The sequence below is a fragment of the Hydra vulgaris genome, chromosome 13 (assembly GCF_038396675.1).
Source record: "Hydra vulgaris chromosome 13, alternate assembly HydraT2T_AEP".
Taxonomy (NCBI): Eukaryota; Metazoa; Cnidaria; class Hydrozoa; order Anthoathecata; family Hydridae; genus Hydra; species Hydra vulgaris.
The window spans coordinates 34,896,449-34,922,708 of NC_088932.1; the positions used below are offsets into that span (position 1 = coordinate 34,896,449).

Here is a 26,260-nt window from a genome sequence, read left to right on the forward strand (position 1 = left end):
CTCGTTCTTCATCACTGATATGTTGTCTACATTTAAATTTACAAGAATTTAAACAGTCTTTTCTTGTGGTTACAGACTTGCGTGGAACATTTTCTCCTTTTCTATTTTTATAAGCTTATATATGAAGGCATTTCAGGTCGTGCAGGAAATGACCTTGCAAGTAGTGTAACATGCTTGTTAGAGAAGATAATTGCTGACCACCCAGATGTTAATAAACTCATACTATGGTTTGATTCCTGCGTGCCTCAAAATAGAAATAGTCACATGTCCATTGCCTTACGTGAGTTTTTGATACGTTACCCAAAAATCAGGGTAATAGAGCAAAAGTTCTGTGAATCAGGGCATTCTAGTATTCAAGAGGTTGACAATATACATAGTCAAATTGATAGAGCTCTAGCTCCTCTTGAAATATTTAGTCCACTTGGTTTAATCAGAGCAATTGCTAATATTCAAAAGAGAAATCCTTTTTCTGTCAACCAAATGAAAAGATTGGATTTTAAGCATTTTTCAGCTATTGCAGGCTATTTTAATTAAAACCTTGTTTCCTATACCCAAATAAAGCATCTGGTTTACAGGGCAGAGTTTGCAGATCATATATACTACAGAAAGTCATTTACTGATGTTTGTTCAGAAGTACGAATTAAGCGTCTTCCTAACAATCCACGATCTTCATTAGCTGTGGCAAGACCTCTTGCTGTTGTACCAACGGCTTCTGTCTTAAACCAGTGTGCTCAAATTTCTAATGATAAAGCTAAGGACTTTCAAAGTATGTTCAAGTATATGCCTGCTATAGACATAACATTTTATAATAGTATTTTAAAATAATTTATTTTAATGTCAAAATATTTATGTTTTATGTTTATGTTATGGTGTTAAATGGGCTTCTTATTAAAATTGATATTTTTAATGAATTAACCAGATGTGCTTACCTTGCTGAATTTAATCTTTGAGATAATATGTTCTTGGAGCTTATTTCAACCAAAGTTTTATTTTTTTGTAAAAATCTTGGTACATACTTTAGATAATTAAACTTTATAAATATTGCATTTATAAGTTTTTTTACTAGTTAAAGTAAGATTTTATTACAATAGATATGCCAAACAGTTCTTTAACTTGCTACAATATATACAATATTTATACAAAATACTAATTTGTATTATATTTTTATATAAAAAATGGAGATAGAACAAAGTAATATTGTACTTTATAAGATAAGTGTGTATTATATTGTTCTATCTCCAAATCAGGGTGTGGTAATTCAGATACCTGCACATTATATCTTTTGAAGTATTTACTTTTAAACTGTGGTAGCAAGTATGGGAAATTAATATGAATCTAATTTGTTTACGTCTTTTATGTTTAAGTGGTCTACAGGTCCTTTTAAAACTTTGAATTTGATTTTCTCAAATAATTCTAACCTCGCGAAGTAATATCATTATTATTTCCTATAAAAACTATTTAATGCTCGAAATTATTCCAAAATGTTGTTAACTTCCCAGCTCATTGACAGACGGGTTTTTCGTCTGGGCTTACGGGAACGGAATTTTAAGGGGTAAGTGCTTTGGTATCCGGATGGGCCCCATATGGTTAAAAAATAAAGGAAATTTGCTTGATAGGGTTTTATCTGGTTTTTATCAGAGCCGAAGGATCTGGGGATGTGACGGGGATTGTGCGTGAAATAAATTTAAAAATAAACTTTTACGCATTATAATTTTTGTATACATTCTATTTACATTGTAATTAAAGAGAAAATTTTTTTTCGATGTAATTTTACAATGTATTTTTTCGATGTAATTTTACAATGTATTTATTTTTTGGCTACCGACTTTCGGTAGGCTATCCACGGCGTTTTTTCACTGTGAAACTCCATTACAAAGACGTTTTAAAATTTCATTTATTACCATTATAAATTTTTTAATATTTTTAAAAAATAAATTTACAAAGTTTAACATATATGTTTAACATATGTTCCGGTAACAATTAATCATGAAGTAACTATTCCATTGAGACACTGTTTGCATTTTTAAAATGATCAAAATATAAAGTTTTGTTTCTGCTAGTGATGGTAATAACTGCTTTAATCAAAACTTAGGTTTAGTCAGAAACATTTAAAAAGAGCAAACAGGCGAATGTTGTGATAAATAGGTTATATTTAGGGAATTTAAAGCTTTTAAATCGTTTTTACAGATCCGCCTATTTCTATTGATTTTTCTATATTTTATGCAAGCAAAATGACTGATGTTAACGAAGTTTACCCACTGTGAGATATAAATATTAAGTGTTTATATATTAATGCAAAAAATGGTTTTATTGTTATGCATCTACCACATTTTTGAATCATTGATATTTTCTGACTTTGATTTAAAATTGTACGCTTGTAATGTTAACAGTAATATAATACAAACTACTCACATACAAACAAAGATCATGTTATTTAATGCCTTTTGCAGCCCAATCTATGGATGTTAGCTGTGGTATCTTTGGAGAAAAGACTCATTTCATCGCCTATGTTTTGCATATAATAACGCACTTCGCTTGATATTAAACAAGCTACCATGGAACAGTGCAAGTGAATTCTTTGTGAAACATGGTGCCCATTCACTTAATGTTGTTATTTGCAAGCAACAATACTCCTCACTGTTACTGCTGCAGAATAGCGAGAACCTCGTCATAAAAGCTTTTGTTAACTCAGGCAGGTTCTTGCAGTCTCCACTGATGTTTAAATGGAGAGCTGAGTTATATTTATAACACTTTAATTTCTTATCTTTTTTTAATTTTATTTATTTTTTTCTTGGGCTTTCTTTATATTCAAGTGCGTTAGTCTTAGTTTTATTCTAATCCACTTTATTTTACCCATTGTATATTTATTATATTGGGCCTTGAGCCTGTCAATAAATTTTGATTGATTTGATTGATTGATTGATAGTATACATAATATTATGTATAAATTATGTTATTCATATATAAGTTATTTATATATAATTATATATTATTATAAATAGTATCATTAATATACTATATATAATATATTATATATAAAATAATTATTATATATAAAATGATATATTCAGTTATATATTAATTTATATATAAGTTATTATTATTAATAATAACTTATACTTACAATACTTATACTTGTAAATACTTATAATACTTAACTTATGTTTACAATATTGATAAAGTTTTTATTGATATGAACTTTTGCATTCAAACTTTAATTATAAAACTTTAATTTAACTTGATATCTTTAATATAAATAACGATAACTAAAAAAGTTATTATATAGATCATGATCATATGCTTATTTATTATAACTGAGTTATAGTAAGTTGCTTTTGTTTTCCATAACTTAATTTTAAAATACTGGGATAAAAGTATTAAGTTCCAGGTAATAGGTCTTATATGATATGTATCTTATGTATATATCTTGTATTTTGCAGCATGTTTAAGAATATTTCTGCTTGGTGCACTCTGACTGTTAACAATATTTGCATACTGATAGGAGTAAAAGTGACTTCAACAACCAGAATGTATTTTTGATAACTATTAGTAATGGCAGGTTAGTAAATATAATTATAATAATAATGGTAATAACTTTTGTTAATAAAAATTAGTGAAAGGCTTATGAATGCTAGAATTGCCTGAACTTTAAGGGACAAATGTAATGGAGTAAATATGTTTTGTTTATTACCACGATTAGAGTAATGTAAGAAAATAATATTTTTATCTAAAGAATATTCCACAAAAGTCAATACTTTCTTAAGTATTAAATATTATAAAAAAATATTTATTAAAAAAAAACATGCATTATAAAATAAAAAAATAAGTATTCAAGTATAAAAAAACACATGTATTATGATAGAGTATATGCATCACATTGACTATGTTGTCTGTAAGTTAGGGGTTGGAGCTTATATTTCAGCTTCAGCTTTAAACTCATCAGCTTCAAAATAAAGCTGAAGCTGATCAAATCAGTTCAATCAGCTTGATAGCTGAAAGTAAAAGAGAATAATACTCCATAAATATTTTATATTAAAAAAATATGTAGGAAATTATTCAATGAAAATCTAAAATAATGACAAAATTTAAACATACATGTAAAAAATTTTAAATAAAATTTGCAAAAAGTTTTTGCTGTTTATAAATGTTGCTGTCAGAGCCTAGGCCTAGGACTTGCAATTTTGGACGACCCAAATTGGATTTTTAGAGATTTGTTTAAAAAGTGGTGCCCAAAAACCTAATTCTATTTTTGATTATCTACATAATTTTTGGTAGAGTTCAAAATTCTTCCAAAAGATGGTTTTATCTATTAAAATATTGAGTATGAAATCCTTGCTGTTATATGTGATGCACCAGCTAGAGCATTTGTTAAGTATATTAGGGGCACAATGGTTATAACTGATGTAAGCGTTGTGTTTAAAAAGTAGAGTGGTGTGGCAAGATAATACTCACACATATTTCATCAATTTTAAGCACTGATTCAGATTTTTGTCATCAAAAGCATTCTGTACATCTTAGTGGTGTGTTAAATGGAATTAAATTTTGACAAAGTTTCCTTTAGACTTTATGCATCTAGTATGCTTAGGGGTATGTGAAGACTCATCAACTTATGGTTAAATGGCCCAAATATTGTCAATAGCCTCAGATTACAGTCAATACTTTATCTGGCAGATTGTTCCAGATATGTTGTTACATTCCAAAAAAAATTTCTAGAAAGCCAAGGTCTTAATTAGATATTAAAAAATGAAAAGCAACTGAACTTAGACTTTTTTTAGTATACACTGGGCCAGTTGTTTAAAGGGGATGACTTAGCCCAAAATCTATTCAAACTTTTTAGTACTTTCAGTTACAGTCCTAATTTTATAATGTTTTATTTTGTTGAAAAAATATGTTGATTTTGCTGGTCAGTTACTAACTTATTTTGTGCAGTTATTTGGTGAACTTTACAGTAAGGATCAACTAGTTTACAGTGTCTATTCTTTAATACATATAGGAAATGATACAGTTAAATTTTAAGTACTTGATAGATGTCCCTCATTCAGATACAAAACTTTTCAGATCAATTAAAAAAGCTTGTTCAAAGAAAAAAGGGTTGCTCAAATAAACACGTACAAGGATATAAACAGAAGTTTAGTATTCCTAATTTTGATGGATCAGTAACCATTACATTGAGACACTGTTTACAATTTAAAATTATCAAGGTTTAGAATGTTTTGTTTCAGCTAATGAAGGTGAGAATTGTTTTAAAATTACAAAAAAAAAAGGTTTAGTTAAAAAGGTTTTAAAAAGCAGACGAATCCTGTGATGAATAGGTTATGTTTGAGGATTTGCAACTTTTTAGTTGTTTTGTATATATATATATATATATATATATATATATAGTTAAAAGTTATTTTCAGCAACAAGTCCAATTTTTAGGTGATAAATTGCAAGTCAGAATAATCATCAAGAGGCTGGCTGGTGAAAAGTTCAAAGAGTGTTTTTGTTTACCAAGGATACAAGGCGGAGGAAGATCAGTTGTAATATGGTGATGCTTCTCCCATAAAAAAACAGGGTCATGCAATATTTATAACCGCAGAATTAACCAGTACAACTACAAAGAGATCCTTGAAAGTAAACTTTTGCCAACAGCCAGAGCTTTTTATATATATATATATTTGACAACAATATATTTTTATACATATATAGATGACAACATATATATGTATTTATATATGTTGTCATCTATAAATGTATATATATATATATATATATATATATATATATATATATATATATATATATATATATATATATATATATATATATATATATATATATATATAAATTAGTAAAAAATACTTATCTAACTTTTATCTTCTACTTTAAGTTTCACTATTGCTGGATCATCAGGAAGAGTTACTAAATCTCAAAAAAAATTTCAATTTATAGAAAAAAATATTTTACAGGAAGTTATAAATTATTATAAAAAAATTTTTAACTACTCTCTTCCTGATGATTCAGCAATGGTGAAACTTAAAGTAGAAGATAAAAATTAGATAAGTCTTTTTTACTAATTTATATATATATATATATATATATATATATATATATATATATATATATATATATATATATAAAAGTTTACTTTCAAGGATCTCTTTGTAGTTGTACTGGTTAATTCTGCGGTTATAAATATTGCATGACCCTGTTTTTTTATGGGAGAAGCATCACCATATTACAACTGATCTTCCTCCGCCTTGTATCCTTGGTACACAAAAACACTCTTTGAACTTTTCACCAGCCAGCCTCTTGATGATTATTCTTGACTTGCAATTTATCACCTAAAAATTGGATTCGTTGTAAATTAAAATTTTAATTTTTTTCTTTCAAATCCCAAATGTATTTTGACAGCATAGTCTCTTTTGAATATTTTTTGTGTTTAAACGATTGTTTGTGGTTGGCATAACGTTTTTTCCATTCCCTGAGGGGGAATGGAAAAAACGTTATTCCTTGAGGGGGAATGGAAAAAGCATTATTCCCCTTTTTATATTCTTCTTTCCTTTTCTACTCCGTATAAAAAATACTGTAACATTTATCTAAGATGAATATGAAATCAACACAAAATTAAATTGGCTTCACAATGACACGGTAAATTAAACTTTGATTATCAAGCCTTATATATTTTTATATTATTTTAATCATTATATATTAATCATTATTAAGAATTATATATTTGATTTTATTTTAACCCTAATATATCATTGCCGCTTTCATTTTAAGAGTATTCTTATAAATATATATATTTTTTTCATTGGTGGGCATTCATGTGCATGCATTTCTTTTAATACAAGCGAGTAGTAAAGTAAAAGAATCTATTTTCTTTGTTAAATAAATTTCTAGTACCTGTTTGTTATAATCATATAACATTTTTTGTATTTAACTTATATTTCAGCAGCGTTTTTTTTAAAAAAAAATAGAAGATAGGTAAAAAAAGATTTCTGTCGATGCCGATAAGTAAAAAAAGATTATAGTTGATGTGATCATCTAATTCAGTTGATATAAACTACAAAACAAAAAAAGAAAAATAATAACTAAAAGACTTACCCTAATACTCGCGTTGATCAAAATTTTGTAAGTATTTGACGCAAACGGCTTCTCAATATTTTGAAAAAACTTATTTGACAAAGCACATGTACTACTTGAAATAGACTTTGCAGTAAGATTTAATAAGCAGGGTCGACAACACCACCACTTTTTTTCTAAAGGACTTTTTTTTTTTAATTTTATGAGTTAATATTATGTATATATATATATATATATATGTATATATATATATATATATATATATATATATATATATATATATATATATATATATATATATATATATATATATATATATATATATATTAGGGCTTGCATGCCATTAAAATTTTTAATCGCAATTAATCGCATGATTAAATTTTTTGATCATAATTAGTCGCGCGATTAATCTAACACTATAATTTAAATAAATGAAAGAAACAAACAGGAAAAGTTTTAAAAATCATTTGATCAATTTACATACAAATGATAAAACATCATAAAAAAGTTTTAATTATAGTTTATACTGTTTCTAATACAACAAATAAAAATAAAATATTTGAAAAACTTGAAATAAAAAGTATCTTAAAGCCAGTCTTTTAAACATAATAACATGTTCAATGAATCTGGCAGCATAGATGATCTGTGCTTGTCTGCAATAAATCCAGCGGTTGAAAACAGTCTTTCGCATGGAACTGTAGTCGCTGGAACTGACAAATATTTCTTTGCCATTGTTACTAATCGAGGATATGAACCTTGATGTAGCTTCCACCACTGAAGAGGATCTGAATCCATTTTGGCGCAGAGTTCTTTTTGATATCGACTCACTTCATCTTCACTTAGGGAATCAACTTCATCCAGATCTGGTAGATTGAATGCCATTTTAAGATTTTTTGCTGATTCCTGTTGCAAAATAATTATTCAAGTATTACCATAAATAAAGCATATAGATATTATTTAACTATTTCAATTAATATTATAGTACTCATAGAATTTATCTATAAAAAAAGGTTATTTTGATAAATGCAATTTTGAATCCATTATTATGCCATTAGATTTATTCAATAAAAAAAACAACATCAAATTTATTACTACAAAATGCTCACCTCTTTTGGTTCTTGTTCTATTAATACTGGTCTGAGGTCTGGAACAGATTCAAGAAGCTTCGATAATCTCTGCCAGACATTTGATCTTTCATTTGAAGCTATAAACGATAAATTTTTAAATCTTGAATCTAATGCTGACGAGATTTGCAACTAAATATCATTCGAAAAATCATTAAATCTGCGCTCCATTTCATTTACAAATTTTTCTTTAAATAGCGCGATGTAACGAGGATCATCATCTTGAATAACCATTTCACGTGATAAGTGGCATATAATTGGTAAAACCACCAAACTAGATACATATTTATTACCACCTAACAATTCTGAAGCCACTTTGCATGGTTGCAAAACATCAGCAATTTTTTCTATTTTTTCCCACTCTCTTTCTGTCAAAGTCTGTAAGTGATGGTTTTGCTCATCAAGTGTTACTGTGATGGCTTTTTTATGTTTCAACATACGTCTCAGCATATCATACATGCTATTCCACCTTGTTAGTCATTCCAGACGTTTTTTTTATAATTCAAAAAAGCATATATAATTTATATCATTGTGTAGAGCTTGACCTGACTTAAAAAATGAGGGGTCATTTGACCTATGAAGTTAAGCGGATCCAAAGTTATTGAATTTTTTATAGTGCAAAAATTGATGATTTTTTGACGAAAGGTATAGGGCTTAAGTATGGAAAATTTGCAGTGATATGGCACCAAAAAAGAGAGTATTTTTGGATCATATTGACTTTTGAATTACTTTTGAACCGTTATTACATTTGACTTGAAATTTTCCATATTGATTCAACAACTATAAGAAAATAAAATACAAAAAAAAAATTTTTTAATTCTGTCAGGATTGCCCAGAACTGTCTATTTTACAGACTGAGGGTTTTTACTTATTTACTTAGTTTTGGTGTCATATTGATTCTTGAATAACTCTTGAACCGTTATTACATTTGACTTGAAATTTTCCATATTGATTCACCAACTATAAGAAAATAAAATACCAAAATATTTTTATTTAATTCAGTCGGGATTGTCCAGATTTGTCTATTTTACAGACTGTGGGTTTTAACTTATTACTTAGTTTTGGTGTCATATTGACTTTGGAATAACTTTTAAACCATTATTACATTTGACTTTAAATTTTTCATAGTGATCCAACAAGTATAAGTAAATAAAATACCCCAAAATTTTTCTGTTCAACTGACGAGATTTACCAGAATCATCTATTTTACAGACTGAGGGTTTTCACTTATTTACTTAGTTTTAGAAAATAAAATTTGGGGTTATATTATAATAACACCATACAAATATGCATAAAGGAACCATGGAATCCAAATAGTACATCATTTTGAAATTATTGTATAATTTACAGACCGGTCAGTAAATTACTGCAAATAGGCTGCACAAACCAACTGGGCATATATTTTGGGCATATAACTTTGAATATATTTGATATTTTTCAACGGTTATTAAATTTGACTCGAAATTTTTCATAATGGTCCCATTTCGAAATTTTTCATAATGGTCCCATTCATCTGACGAGATTAATCAGAATCATCTATTTTACAGACTGATGGTTTTCACTTATTTACTTAGTTTTGGAAAATAAAATTTGGGGTTATATTATAATTACACCATACAAATATGCATAAAGGAATCATGGAATCCAAATCATGCATCATTTTGAAATTATTGTATAATTTACAGACCGGTCAGTAAATTACTGCAAAAGGGCATCGAAATCTGTCAAAATTATTCAGAATAACCTATTTAACAGACGGAAGATTCTTCAATAAAGTTAAAATTTAATTTTTAATGAAAATAACTTACAGCAAACGAACTTTCTGAAATTTGGAGTACTTACAACTGCAATAGGCAGGTATAACAGCAGAAATTATATCTAAAAATGTAAAAATATTATTATTAGAAACACAGGTACACAATAACGTATTAAAAATATTTTGTTAATTCATTTTAAAAATATATAAATTAAAAACATTTAAAACTAAATAAGTATAAAATAAGAAACTTACTCTTTAAGATTGTTTATATGAACCTATGAAAACGCCTAAGATAAAAAAAATGAAAATAACATAAAAAAATGTTTTTATTCTAAATCTTATTTCTTGGCATTTAGTGAATGATTAGAAGTAGCAAGTTTCAGTAACGAAACAAACTAATAATCATTTTTAACAATAGACACCATCGAGAAGGTAAGCCAAGTTGTCTATCAACACAAAACATCGCGGCAATAACATCACAACAACATACATCATAATGACTGACAGGTACATAAACACAAACATACATATAGTGACTTACGGGTGCGTCAACACCGCTCCAGAGGTCCAACAGAACACAAACATACACATAATGACTAACCGGTACATAAACACAAACATACATATAGTGACTTACGGGTGCGTCAACACCGCTCCAGAGGTCCAACAGAACACAAACATACACATAATGACTAACCGGTACATAAACACAAACATACATATAATGACTTACGGGTGCGTAAACACAAACATACAAATAATTATGTACCGGTAGATCAACACCGCTGCAGAGGTGAACAGAAGACAGGTATTCATATAATGACTTGTAGATGCACCTACAAAAATATACATATAATGACTCACAAATACCTAAACAAAAGGATACATATATTAACGGTACATCAGCACAAAAATAGAAAGCATGACTTACCAGTATGTTGCCATGGCTGCAGAGGTCCAACAGAAATCAAATATACATATAAAAAATTGTGGGTGGGCAAACACCGCTCCAGATGACCAAACAGATTACAAACATAAAAACATTAAATTGAATAATAATAATAACAAACATAAATGCAATAAATTGAAGTTGATTGACATTGTCAAAAACAATATTAACAACATTTTTGTTTTTTTCGAACTTCGCCCTCCACATAACCATCAGCCTTTCCCTCTATCACAACACATTTCATCCTCCACTCTTTGACTAACTCAATATCGTATTTATCCTCAAATCCGTCATATAGTATCTCAAACTCGCATTCATCATCAAATTCATTGTCATCTAAAACACTTACTACGAGCCCTGAATACCATACATCCTTTCCACCTTCATCTACCATTTTATGTTTAATTCTTTTTCCTAAAAACTTTGGAGCCCCTCCCTTTGATGTGCCTGCTCTTATTATTTTTCTAGTTTCCATTAATAATCTAGTGTCACCCTCTAATCTGACCTTTTTTTTTAATGTTAACAACATTTCTTGTCTTTCATTATTCTGTCTGATGACTGAACATTTTATTGTATTTGCTCGTTGTTCTGGAGCATCTTTTAAAAACTTAAAAATTGATAGCAGGTTTGTTTTTAACGCCTCTATACCAAATTTTTTGTAATTTTCACCTTTTACCTTTTCTCCTAACTGTAGCCACTTTTCTGGAAATTTTTGCTGTAGTACTTTTTTTTGAAATTTAATTTGTCTTAGCAACTGCATTACAATTTCATTTTCAGTACCTAAGATTTGCTCCAAATCCTCTTTACATAAAATTAAACCACCATCCTTCCCAATTTCTGTTGTCAAAAACTCTTTTTCTTCGCTTGCCTTATGTTCCTTTATTTCCTTTTCTAAGTTGCGCTTGTTCTTCGCAACTACTAGTAAAAATCAAAACAAGATCGCGAGTTCGTCAAAACCACTTACAATTGAAGATAGTATTAAATCACAAAAGGGTGTAAATAAACAAATTTCTCCAGACAAATCAAAGGAAATTACGGAAGCCATTTTTTGCTGGGTTGCCAGTACCTGTCGACCACTCAACATTGTTACAGATCCAGGTTTGACGAATGTCATTCGAACAGCACCGTCCAACTACAGTTACAATCTTACCTGTCAAAACACAATAAAAATAAAAATGCAAATACTCTATGAAGATGAGAGGAAAAAAAAATAGACCTCATAAACACAGCTACTAGTATAGCAATTACCTGTGATCATTGGTCTTCAATGGGTAATGTCATGCATCTTGGTTTAACATGTCATTTAATAGATAACAACTGGATGTTGAACTAATTTGCCTTAGGTGTTCATCAAACATTGGCCCGACACACCAGTGACAATGTTTCAACCCACATCAGAAGTATTGCAGATGAATGGGGATTATTTGAAAAAATATTTTCTATTGGTACTGATAACGGTAGAAACATTGTAAAGGCTGTACCAAGTTTTCCCTTCAAACATCTTCCATGTTTCGCACATACCGTTCAGCTAATTATAAAATCTGCCATTGAGGAAACTGCATTTAACATAACACTAGCGAAATGTCACAGAATTGTTGGACATTTTAAACATAGTCCAGCAAATAATATGGAATTACATGAAAATTAGATTGACCTTGACCTGCCACAAGAAAATCTAATTCAGCGTGTTATTACAAGGTTAGCGATTCTACATTAACAAAAAACATTTGACGTTTGACAAAAAACACGTAATTTTCATAAACTTTGCTCTGTTATATCTTTTTGTATGGTTAAGCCAGCGCCTTGAGGTTTTTTGCATCAGTTAGTGTTACTCAATTTCTTTCGAACCATATATAGAAAGTACTAAGCTTTGAATGGCTTCATTTATATATTACCCATATCTTGAGACCACTTTTCATAAAAAAACTTGCCGCGGGAACGTTTTTTTAAAACGAAGCTTTTGAAGTTAAGGATTCCTAAGATCTTAAACACATCTAATTTTTATGAAACTTTCCATATTTATTAAGAAAAGGACGGGGAATCTAATGGAATCTGGACGTTTTTTAACATTTATACAAAAAATTTTAGTTCTCAGCGTTTAAAAACTTCAAGGTTGATTTATATAGAAAAAAAAGTGTTTTTGAAAAACGTCCAGGTGGAAATTGCAAGTTTAGCCTTTCCTCTATTTAAAACAAGTATTTACTTAAGTTTACCTAAAGAATTGGTACTTAGGATTTGCATATATAAATTATGTGTATATATATATGCTTTTGTTCGCGTATTTAATGACGTTATCTGTTTTGATTTTTGCGTTTGTTTTGGTTAGATTATGAAAATTAAATTGAAAGTGAAAGTATAATTCTCAAAATTTTAATCAAATGAAAATACATCTCTTACTTTTTCCCAGGTAAAAGGGCTGCATTCTTCAAGAAAGTTAAAATCTTGATTTTTACTATTTTAACTACAGGTTGCTCTTATTTAAACTGTTTTTTTCAAAACAAAAACCTAAAAATAGTATTCAACAAAAGCTTATGAAAATGGAGTTGTGTAAGAAATTCTTTATATCTTTTTATATTTATTTGCCTCTATTTGTTTGTTGATTAAATACTATGAACTCTTGTAATAATTATTTTAATTCCTTTTTTTTAGGTGTTGACATTAACAATAGTCTCACCAAAATGGTTGCTCCATCTATAAGTCAAGAAAGTAAGTCAAAATTATAAATTAGGAATACTGTAGCACAAATTTTTTTCATTTTATTAATTCTATTTATTGAAACCAAAATAATCCACCCCTTATTTTTCTTTATGTCACATAAATTAAGTTTAGTTTTAATTTTAGTCTCTGACACTGTTATGGATTATCTTAATATTAATGGAGGCATTGTATCCCTCAAAAATGGCAATTGGTTTTAACCAATCGCCATTTTTTACAAATTTGTAAAGAAAAAGATAAATTTAATTTGACATGGCCAAATCTTTAAGTATTTTTTACATCCTTGTTTAAATACCCTATATCTAGAGTTATGCTGATCAAGTGCCTTCAAAAGTCAAAAGATTTTATTGCAAAAGTAAATCGTGCCAAAAATTTTGATTTAAGAAAGTATTTTTTAAGCTCTGCTTTATCATTTATTGGTGCTTTTCCGGATGTTGTTGGTTTGTCACCTTCTGATGCTTGTTCTACCCCAACTTCTATCCACAATAGTGAAATTGTTCCAAATCAAATTACTGTTTCTGTATCTTCTGATTTAAACTTGCAAATTGCTAATGATGATTTTTTGTGTTCTGTTACCCCAAACTCTATTGTATACACCCCTTTAGGAAATGATTCTGAAAATTTTCTTCTTGAAGCGCAAGTTAATGAAGTGAATCTGCCAGTTTCCAATTCAGATAAAAAACTACCTATATTATCAGGTGATTTGGCCTATCATATAAAAAATACAAACAGAGAATTAATCATCTTAAATTACAAAATAGACAATTTAATAAAAGATGTAATGAATATAAAAGAAAATATCGAGCAATCTTGTCAAAATATAATGTCAGAAATGTCAACAAAAGAGAAGTTAGAAAGGATTGTAGGATTAACCAATTGTTGCAAAAAAATTTTAGATTAGAAAAAGAAATTGATATGGCTAGAAAACGTTCACAATCAAACGTTCAACACTGTTTTGAAAACATCTGATGAAACGAATGATTCAATCTTAAAGGAAAGTTTAAATTACTTTGAAAATCTTTCAGAAGAGCTTAAGGAAAAAGTTAACTTTTTTGAAAAAAATGTAATTGATGTTTTTGAAGGAGGTAGATATAATGATGAAATTCGCTCTGTATATTATGACCTTTTAAGTAAAAATGTTTCTGTTAACAATGTTGAATCAGTTATCAGAACTGTACTACAAAAAATGGCTGGAACTTTATGTGGCACACTTCCAAAAAAATCTTTGGCTGCTGAATTTTTTAGTGAAATGAACCTTTTATCAAAAGCACAGGTTAGAGAGGCTATATTGAATAGTACACACAATGTTCTTCATACAGATGGCACAAAGTATAATTTTAGAGAGATTGGTAGTTTTTAAGTCACAACGTCATCTGGAAGCTACACGTTTGGAATAGAAGATATGTTTTCAGGCGAGGCACAATTTTATTTTGGAGTGCTAAAAAATTTACTCACTGATATGTCTGATATTTTCTCCTGAAAAGGAAAACTATGAAGATGATCTTCGGAAGCTTTTGAATAATTACTCAAAAAACATATTATTTATACTTTAATTGCATTATTTTTTTTCTGGGTTGTTATTAGGATGCAGGATTATCTTATAAACATTGGTCGATGCAGGAATATCGTATAAACATTGGTCGATGAATTTGATAGGGTGGGCGTAAGGTGGTGGTGGCAACCTCTGAAAGCAAAATAACCCCCTTGCTAGCAATTGCCACCAAAATAAAGTTTTAAAAAAGTGATATTTTTTTTCTTTATTATAAAATATGAACACTGGCACACTTGTCAAAATGGGCATGGCCTAATTTTAATTAATAATAGCCGTGTAAGTTGCAGTTAAATATTTTCCATTCTTCGCAAAACTCACTTTATTGTAGTCACCACTTTAGATTATTGATAGTTTTAGTTGTTTACAAACCTTTTTGTAAACAACTAAAACTATTTTAATAAAACAATATGTATACAGTATTACAATCTTCGCTAATAAATAATTGCTAATTCCGTAACGCTTCTGTTATTTATAAATTTCACAACTTTAATTAAAATTGCAAAATGCTCCCCCATCATTTAATTTTGGTTCATTAGAATGCCTAGCTTGGCATGATAACATACCTTTGCTTTTATAGTGCAGATGGATCATTGCCACCACCGCTTATAGTATATCCTAATGTGCGTATTTCAATAAACGTTATGCATCTTTACCTTCTTCACTGGCAGCCATTGCAAATTTTGAAAGCGGTTTATTAATCACGAGGTGTTATACGAGCACCTTTTACGATGCTTTTGACCAATAGTTGACAAAATTTTAAAAAACCAGTACTCGTGTGTTCAGATAAACATAAATCTCGCATTCAATTTCATCTTTTCAAGAAGCTGGCCTATTTCAACATCATGTTAATCCTGATACCCCCTAACTGCACCCATATATTGCAACCTCTTGATGTAGGGTTATTTAGACCTATAAGAATGGTTAAAGGTGGCAGAGGGTTATAAAACAAAATGCAACTCCTACAAAAGAAACGTTTGCTAGTCTTTTTCTCCCGATGTACTTCTAACTATCAATTACTGATTACAGCCATTTAATCCTAATGCTAATGATTGCACAAAGTTAACCTAACAAGAGGGACTTGACGGTGATCAGCCCCTTTTTGAGAGTGTCAATTAAGGTGGCTTTGTTAAAGCTTCAACCGAAGTAGAATCAATATTATATTTGAATGAAAGTACTCAGACTAGGCCAAGTGATAATTCATCTCTTCAAATAGGTTTCACTGAAGCACAGTCAACTTGGTCATACATAAACCGGTAAATGATAAATACTGTTTGTAAACACAATATAGAATTGGGACAAATTATATACCTAGTTAAATTTTAAACAACTTTCTAAAATCATATGTTCTATAATTAATTTCTGTAATATTTTTTGACATTTATAGCCACTGCTAAAGTAGTAATTAAAATGTTTATGCAGAATTTTAGCTGTAATGACTTTATATTGTATTTTCCCAGATTTTATGTGCCTAAAACAAGCAAGCAAAATAACTAGTTTGATTTTGCGTTTGAACGAAACAGGAGATAGAAGACACAAACTAACTCATCCACAAATCCAATTTTTCCCAAAAGCCAACCCTCTAATAGAAGAATTAATTTTTATTTATCTTCTAATGATGATTAAACAACAAAAATGATGTCTCCTAAGCTTGTGGTAGCTTTTAAACAAAAGAGGTTTATTATTAGTCCTGCCATGATCAACCATAGGTGTTTTGCTTTGCCCAATTAATATGTAGGTTATTGATTGGCATTTTTTTAACTTTATTTTACAATTGATTCTATATAATTTTGAACTTAGTGAACTTATAGTCACAAAAATATGTTTTCTTTATTGTACTATTCTTTGCTATTTTTAGCTAAAGTTTGCACAATGGCGCAAGAGCTTCAATCAGCATCTATTATGACTTCAGATCAAGTTGAATCCATTCTGGCGGAAGTAAAAGAGAAAAAGAAACAGCAAAAGTTGAGAGAATGAACAAACACTTGGCAACTAAGATAGCAAAGAAGTCAAAAAGAAAGTAGTGTGTGCTAAGCCTGACTCAAACCGTAATTTGTCAATGTAAATAAAAGCAGAAGTCCAAAGCAGCAACTTGTTCAGTAAGGTAATTTCAAAGTGACTACACTATGTTCCAGCTGTTATTTTATTAAATTAATAAAAAATGATATAAAAACATTTCTACATTTTATCTATTAATTATATTTTCTCTCTTTTTTTTTAGATTCCACGCAATTAAATGACCGGAGATTTGTAGTTTAGTTTATAACTAAAATGAAAAAAAAAAGTATATAAAACTTTGATCCTCCAGTTATTTAAGACTTGAAAATAAATTTTTTTTAAAAAGAAAATTGATTGCGACTAGAGGTGATTTTACAGTATGGCAAGGGTGGTGGTTGTTCCACCTTCCCAAAGAAGATGATTTTCAAGTTATAGTCGGTTTTTTTCACGAATTTATTTGGCTAGTCGGGTAAATTTTAGTTTTGAGGACATTTTTTTTTTTAAGAAGCTAGTTGGTACTTTTTATTGAATCACCCCTTCCCCCCTCCCCCCACACTCGCATTTTATTTGTAGACTCTCCTCTGATTTTGGTAAACACTTACAAAAGTAAAAGTTCCCAGATGGCAAACATATGTCTCTTGCTAATGGTTGCTATTTGGTTCTTTCAAGAGCTATAGCTCACGTATTTATTATAGAAGGTCATTTATTCTATGGGAATTGTAAAGACCAACTCTCAATCTATAGGCTGGTACTAAAAGATTTAGAATTTATGAAAATATGAGGATATAAATGAATATTTATATTGGACTAAGTCCAAAAAAACCTCAGGCGTTTTACCTTATGCACACTATTGAAAGATAAGCAAAAATATTAAATAAAATGATCAAATTTAGCGCTACTATTATTAAGAGTTCCTTTGTTAACTATATTTTTGAAAAAAAAAATTTCAAATATAAAATACACTGTTTCTTCAAATTCTGTGAAATTTCATTATATATATATATATATATATATATATATATATATATATATATATATATATATATATATATATATATATATAATAAAATGCATAAAAATATAGTAGTATATCAAATTTTATTAAATTGATTAGTATAATAAAGAGTTATATTGTATAAGAATTTAGATATTGTAATATTGTAGTTAAGAACTCGTTATTTTAGATTAAGAAAACTGTGTTGATTTAATAGGTCATTTCTCTCTTTATAATTATTTTATTACGTTATAATAAAGCTGTTATTCGTTCAAAAATATCAATTAACTTTTTACAATTATAAAACAGTTTGTCGTAGTTATAAATGATAAAAAAAAAGTGACGTTAAAGGAGACTTATTTTAAAAATTGTACGAACCTCTAGGGTTCTGATCTAGTGCAACATCAAAAAAGACTTTAAAATTTCTAAAAAAAAAGTAAAAAAGTTTTTTTTATTACTGAAATAAATTTTATTTTAATAAAACTTGGAGTAAAACATTTTTTTAAATTTAAACATTTGTACTCCTTGAACGTCCTGAAATTTACTCATGAATTGAAAAATTACTTTGTTCAAAAAATATAAAAATTAAAAGAAAAAATCAACTATATATATATATACATTATTACTTTTACTTAGAGTTTTTATCGAATTGTGCTGAAGTTCGTTTAATTTTAAATCTTCAATGATAAAAGTAAAAAAAAAAAAAAAAAATTCAAATAACTCAAAATAGTTTTGTTTAAATCGCTACGTCTCGTAATTTGTATACGAGTATGTCATACGTAACAATTCTATGTATGATATTTTATGCTATATGCATGCCTTATATACGCTATATATACATATGTCATTTGCATATATTGCTTACTTATCGTTTCATATTATCGATATGCGTCATGTAAGAAAATTTTCATAAGCTGTTGAACATCCACCATGCACACCATACACCATACTATGGTGTTCTACTAATCTTTACTTTCGGTAAAGAAGTTACTGTTGTCAATAAGAGTTTTCCATTCAATGACGAGATTAGTTTGCATGTTTTCGTAGATAGTTTTAAAGTCTGAAAGACGTAATAATGGAACATCTCGTTTTGAAAATTTCTTTTCTGCTCTTTCGTTATTTATAGGGAATTTTGAAGATATAACCTCGTTTTGAATCTGATCATTACTGTTTATCATATTAGTTACAACTGAAAAAATCAAGAAAAACAACTGCAACTTCATTCTTTTTACCTAAAATAATAAAATTAGGCCGTCATTACTTTATTACAAAATAATATGTTTATTTACCATAGTTGTTTTGTAAAATTACTTAATAGGCAGAGGTCTGTATTAAAAACTAATTAATTAATTAATTTAAAATATTATATATGTGTTATGATTTTTTCAGTTTTTGGACAAACTCTAATTTTTTGAAGTTACCTGGTTTTGTCAAAAAACCTGTGTGAATATCGTCGCATCTCTCCCCTTCACTAAATTCCTAATTTATTTTTAAAACCTAGTAGGCTAGAAACATTTTCATTCAAGTTATATGAACGCCTTTGACCATTTATGTAGGATCTTACGTATAGTTTAAGCAATATAATCTTAAATTTGTAAAAAAAAAGTTTTTATTTCAAAACCAATATAAATAGTCAGTTGCGACAAAATGGATTTGTTCTGATTAACCAATATCATGTTGAATTTATATTAAAAATATTTGATATTTGTTTATAAGTATTTTAAGTGTTTAGAATTAAAAAAGGAAAAAAAATGATTATTTTGAGTCTACTATCAAATATTTTTTTGTACTTAAAAAAATATTTTCCTAAATATTTTTTTAAATATAATATCGCATCTAAATTTTTACTATTTAGGGTTTAATGGAAATGAAACACATGTCACCTTTGAAATGATTTTGTGATTTTAGTTTAAGAAAACAGCTGATGCTGTCTTATCATCAGTATAAACTTGTATCACAATGATATGTGGTTATTCTTTGAACGAGAGAAACATCACAGTTATATGTAGCTATTTTTTGAAAAAACGCATTATATATGAGCTACTAACCATGAATAACCATCATTTTTCACAATGAAATAACAACAACAAAATTAGTTGTATTTTTTTTAACAAGTAATATACCAAATAGAAATTGGTGAATATAATAAAATATTACAAAAAATAATAATTAGAACATTTAAGCAAAACTAAAACATTTTAAGAATTATAAGAAAAGATTTTACTTAAATTTACCATAAAACTTTTATGATTTTTATGTCAAGCTCTGACATGTAACTATTTGAACTTAAATTTAAAGTTTTATACTTTTATGATTAGAGTCGTTGGGGGGTAGCATCAATTTATTGCAACATCTACTTTGACATGGTAAATGTTTCTTTATAAAGAAGCCCTTCATAAACTACATAAACACTTCATAAATACACACAAGTATGTAATAAACACTTCATAAATACACACAAGTATGTAAACTTCATAAATACGCACAAGTATTAGAGATGTAACAGTTTATACCAAGTGCCCGATTCCGGGTACCTGGAAGAAAATATCTGTTCCGAGTCCGAGTACCTGCCACCAGATCCATTTTAAAAATTTGGAATAAAAGCCTGTCAAATCTCTAGTGCTGAACTGTTTTCAAAAAATTACGCTAGTTAATTTGTGCTAGTAAGTTTGCCTGAATATATTAAGTTAAATATATATAAATATATATATATATATATATATATATATATATATATATATATATATACATATATATATATATATATATATATTATATATATATATATATATATATATATATATATAGTAATACTTGCAAAAAATATCATATTAACCATTATAAGCTTTTTTACGTATTCTTATGTTAAATTTTTATATAAATATTACTGCTACTAGTTTAAATAAACATATTTTTTTTAAAAGCAAAACACTTATTTAAATACTGTTACTATTTCTAAGCATTTATTTATAAAAACTCATAATACAAAATATTTTTTAGTATATCATTAGAGCGCCTTTTGCATCAATTACTGCTTGTATTCTTTTTGGCATACTTTAGATGCAATACTTTACATTTGCTTTTAATTCCTGATTATTATGCCAGGGATTATTTTGTGAAACTATGAGAATCTTTTTGTTGGTTTTAGTATCATGCCCAATTATCCGCTTTAAAAGTTCCCAGGCGTTCTCTATTAGGTTTAAGTTGAGAGAATTGTCAGGCCATGGTAAAACAGTAACATTTTTTGACTCTAAATATCTTATCACTGATTTGGCTTTATGGCATTGAGCAGAATCATGCATAAAGATGCATTTGTATGCATCAGGAAACCAATCATGTAACTGAGAAAATAATTTGGTAGCAAATAGTTTTTTATATTTATCCTGGTTTTTCAACTATATAAAGAAGGCTACAGCCCTTACCACTTACAACTGATCATACCATCACCTTTAGAGGGTGTTTTACCGTCTCCATAACACAGTCTCGGTTATATTTATCTTCTTTCCTTTGTCTAACAAAAGAAGAATTATCCATTAACATTTCAAATTGGGACTCATCTGTGAAACACACCTGAAAACAAATAAAAATAATAATATAAAAACTCATATAAATGTTTTAATCAGTGATGCTATTGTAATAAACAGTTAAACAAGTATTTACTTACATTTTCCCAATCTTCAGTAGAGGTATGTTGGTGTTGTTTAGCCTAAGTAAAGCATTTTAATTTTATCGCTGAGGTAAGTTTAGGTTTCCTCGAAGGTCTGTAGTATTTAAACCACTGTTCTGCTATTCAACGTCTTGCAGTTTTGTTAAAAATCTTGATACTGGTTTCTTGCATGATTTTAGTAACTGCTTTTGTACTTTTTCTTTGATATTCAACTCAAATGTAATGAACTGCCCATTCATTTCTCAGGGTGGTGATGCGTGGCCTCCAATATTTTCCAATTCTAACACTTTGTACAGGTATTTTTTTTATCAAGTTTTTATTAATTCTGATTAATTTTTCTTTGGGAGTGATTTGAATGTTTTTATGTTTGATATATCTTTAGCTTTTCCCATTTTTAGGCACCAAAGTTCTAATATTTTTAGTTAAAATTACTAATTGATGTATAAAAATGAGTCAGAGTCACAAAAACACCAAACAGTTGACAAAAGTTTCATTTATTACGCATGCATTGTCGCGCAAATAATAATGTTGCAAAGAATATGCAAAAAGACGTATTTCGCAGGTTTTGGCATATTTAAGTTTATCAATGCTAAAAATTGGCACAATTATTTACAAATGTTACAACTTCATAAAAAAAATGTAAAAACTATTATTTATATTAAAATCCTTAAGAATGTGAGAGTAGAAGCAAATATTATATATATATATATATATATATATATATATATATATATATATATATATATATATATATATATATATATATATATATATATATATATATATATATATATATATATATATATATATATATATATATATATATATATATATATAAATTAGTAGAAAATCACTTTACGAAAAAAAAATTTTTAAGTTATAAGTTGATTTGAGTTGAGGGATCATTATATATAAGTGATTTTGAGTTGAGGGATCATTGACCACTCTATTTGTAGAATACATTTTAAAATTGTTTAAATATATATATATATATATATATATATATATATATATATATTATATATATATATATATATATATATATATATATATATATATATGTATGTATATATATATATATATATATATATATATATATATATATATATATATAATATATATACATATTATTATTATTATTATTATTATTATTGTTATTGTTATTATTGTTGTTGTTATTATTATTATTATTATTATTATTATTAGTATTATTATTATTATTATTTGATTTCGTATAGTTATTTCATATCATGATTATTCTTTTGCAGAAGAACGATCTCAGAGTATCTATATTACATTTATTACGGAGAGCTTGTTTTTAGGCATGACATATAATTAAGAAGCAAATGTAAAAAAATTTAGAAAGAAGAAGAAGAAAAAGAAAGGTGCATTTTTATTATACTAACTATACCTATAAATGCACAATGACAAGATTGTTTATCATTTTACAGGTAAAAGATCATTACGAGATCAAACTTTATTATGCGGCATTTGAGAGATTGAGTTTTAAAAGGAATATATTTTATATATTATATTATATATATTTTAAAGAATAGTTTTTGTAAGGTTATACTCCGAAACTTAATAAGGCATCTTTTACAAATAGTACTAGTAAGATATTTCTAAACCTTTTTAATTCAAAATATATTTTTTAAAAGATAGGGATTCTTTACTGCAGAATAAATTATAAAATAGTTCCAACATAACCTTTGTAAGCTATTATCAAAAAAACAGAGATAAAACTCATTACCTAAAAAAGAATTTTAAAAGGAAATGTAGTTACTTTTAAAAATTCGTTACCAAAAGAAGAATTTTAACAAACGATTTTTGTTGTTGTCGTTAAAAAAAGTAACGGAATGCAAATGTAGGGATTTCTTTCTTCTGCTTTATTCTTATTCCATTGTTTCACTTGATATAACCTAATGTTGAGTGCAACCTAATGTTGTCTGCATACAGCTATTAAACACTTAATTTTTAATTTCAAATTTAAGCAACTTAAAAAAAAAAATACATTTTTTTTTTTGCTAAAGAAATAAATTAAATATTATTTGGCTTTTCAAAGGAACTTAATGTTTGGAGGTATTAAATGATTTGAATGTTTAAAATGAAGTTGTTTCCAAGGGTTTCAAATTAAAAGTCATTCTAGAGGTTATCGAGTCATTGAGTATCAACTTAGGCATAACAGGAATACTGGAACATTAAAAACTTCTGAGAATAAAATAGTAAAAAATAATTTTGTTTAAACAATATTTTTCAATGTGTTCTTAATTATGTTAAACTTGTTCTTTATTAGCTAAAACAGGTTCGCGGAGAACTTATAAAATTTTAAAGAAATTAAAAAAAAAAAAGTATTGGGAAAGAATGAAAAATTAGCAATCAAATCAAAATTTTGCAGCTGAATAAAGGAAACAAAAAAAAATTATGCCACAATTGTTTTGAATTTGAACAGCTTGGTTACATTTTAGCGCTCAATGTTTTGGCCAAATTCATCGCTATTAAGCGATGAATTTCGTTTTTTTATTTTTACTTTCAATTTTTTAATGATTTTTCGGATCAGCAATTGGCATGCTAAAAATAAAAGAATTTTTGGGTTTTATGAAATTTAGGAGAGTTTGTAGATTTCAAAAAAAACTTAACAGAGGTAATGGTAGAATGAAAGGTAATTAGTAAATGAGTGGCTGTGAGATTCATTGCCTAAAATCGCTAAAGGAAAAAATAAAACTAATTAGGAATTAGATCTTTTTTCAACCAAAAAAAAGTTCAACAAACCTACTTAAAATTAAACAACCGTTGAAACAGTGTTAATAACGGGGAAGTATGACCGGATGAACAGTTGTTTGTATATAAGCAAACAACTATTACTTCAGTCAACTGTCTTCATCGTAATTAATGATAAAACTATATCAGTTATGTCAGATTCATTTTTGAATTATAAGCAATGATATGCATATAAGAAAACTTATAAACTAAATTCAACCGACTGGTAGCAGTTTTGCAGGTTTAAAGCTTATTTATTTAGCCGTGTTTCATAACACTTAATAATGTTCATGATAATGAGTTAATAATGTTCATGATAACGACATAATGTTCATGATAATGGCATAATAACTTTCATGGTAATGACTTATTTTAATGTTCTTGATGATGACTTGGATCTCTTAATGGATATTTTATATTCTCATTTAAAAAATTTTAAATGATACTTTACTTATTCTTATTTTCATTTAAATAAATTTAATTTTCAACTTGCTTAAATTACCTTTAATAGTACAAAAAAATTAAATGTCAGGGTCATTCCATGCCAAACGGTCAAATTTCCGATATCATCCTCACTCAACCATCTTAGATTTTGATAAAACTTTGTCAGCATGCAATCAAACATGTTTCATTAACATTGCAAAATTTTCAGGTCAAAATGTTTGTTATATTGGATTTTTTGGTAATTTTTGTAAGGCTTACCGAAATTTCTATATCCGTCAGTAGCTAAAAATCGTATTTTTGAGGTTTTATATTTTTGCAATAAAAGCGCGATATATCTTAAAAACGCGAATTCTTAGTAAACCGAAGGTGTAGATTGCAAGTTATTTAATACAACTTTCATATCATGCATAGAAATTAGTCTATCGTTCAATAAATAGAGTCACAAGTTCAACACCATAAACTTTTATTGTTTTTTTGTAGGGTCGTATCTCCAGAACAAAAAGTTTATCAGTATTGCTATTTTTTCTGAAGTTTTTTGTACTAATGTAATGATATAGATTAAAAAATCAGTTATTCTGTAACAAATATGGTGAAATACCGTAAAATAACATGTATTTAAACCCCTAAAACTTAATGTGAGCAAATTTTTTTGTTTTTTCAATTGCATTATTGGAAAGACCTTATTTTACACTTCTAAAAACTATGAAAACCATTTTGTAGAGATTTTTTCTAAGAACTAAAATCTCTAATTTATATTAGCTAAGGTCTACAAAGTCTTTAACATTTTCAAAGCGGTATTAGGGTAAATTAACTTGCCGTGTAGAGCTAATTTTATAACTTTTTAAGTAAATATATTTTTGTTCTACGGACAAATCTCTCTAAATCACTAATATTGAATAGAATTATTAGAAGACAAAAATTAGAAATGAAATTAAAACAAGAATTATTTTAAATATATCTATATCCTGACATGTCTATTGAATAAAACTTAAATACTGGGTTTATTGTAAAATTTGACAGAAGTTTATGTCATTTAAGTTGCTTATGCACGAAAAAAGAGTTTTATTGACTTTTGCTCAAAACTTTCGATTAAGGAACAGAGCTTGATTGTCAGTCGACCTTATAGTTTAATCAAAAATAGTTTAATTTGTTTCCACCACAAATCACTGTTGTTGGTTAAATGCACATATTTGCAGAGCTGTTGTTTAAATCCTTTTGGTAAGGCCAAACGTTGCCCAG

General features: G+C 27.7%; 2 long non-coding RNA genes across 3 annotated transcripts in view; one reads left to right on the forward strand and one right to left on the reverse strand.

Annotated features, from left to right (window-relative positions):
- Window positions 1–3,376: 3,376 nt before the first annotated feature.
- LOC136089347 (uncharacterized) lies at window positions 3,377–17,522 on the forward strand. 2 transcript variants are annotated; one of them, XR_010642976.1, is made up of 4 exons: window positions 3,377–3,559; window positions 13,547–13,603; window positions 17,020–17,265; window positions 17,383–17,522. It is a non-coding gene; the product is annotated as an uncharacterized LOC136089347 (long non-coding RNA). The 2 variants fall into 2 exon arrangements; XR_010642975.1 differs by lacking the exon at window positions 3,377–3,559 and adding an exon at window positions 7,530–13,444.
- Window positions 17,523–18,896: 1,374 nt separating this feature from the next.
- LOC124815289 (uncharacterized) overlaps window positions 18,897–26,260 on the reverse strand; it is a 38,319-nt gene continuing 30,955 nt past the window's right edge. Inside the window, exon 2 of the long non-coding RNA XR_010642836.1 lies at window positions 18,897–19,385. This is a non-coding gene — a long non-coding RNA (uncharacterized LOC124815289). The remainder of the gene's footprint in view (window positions 19,386–26,260) is intronic.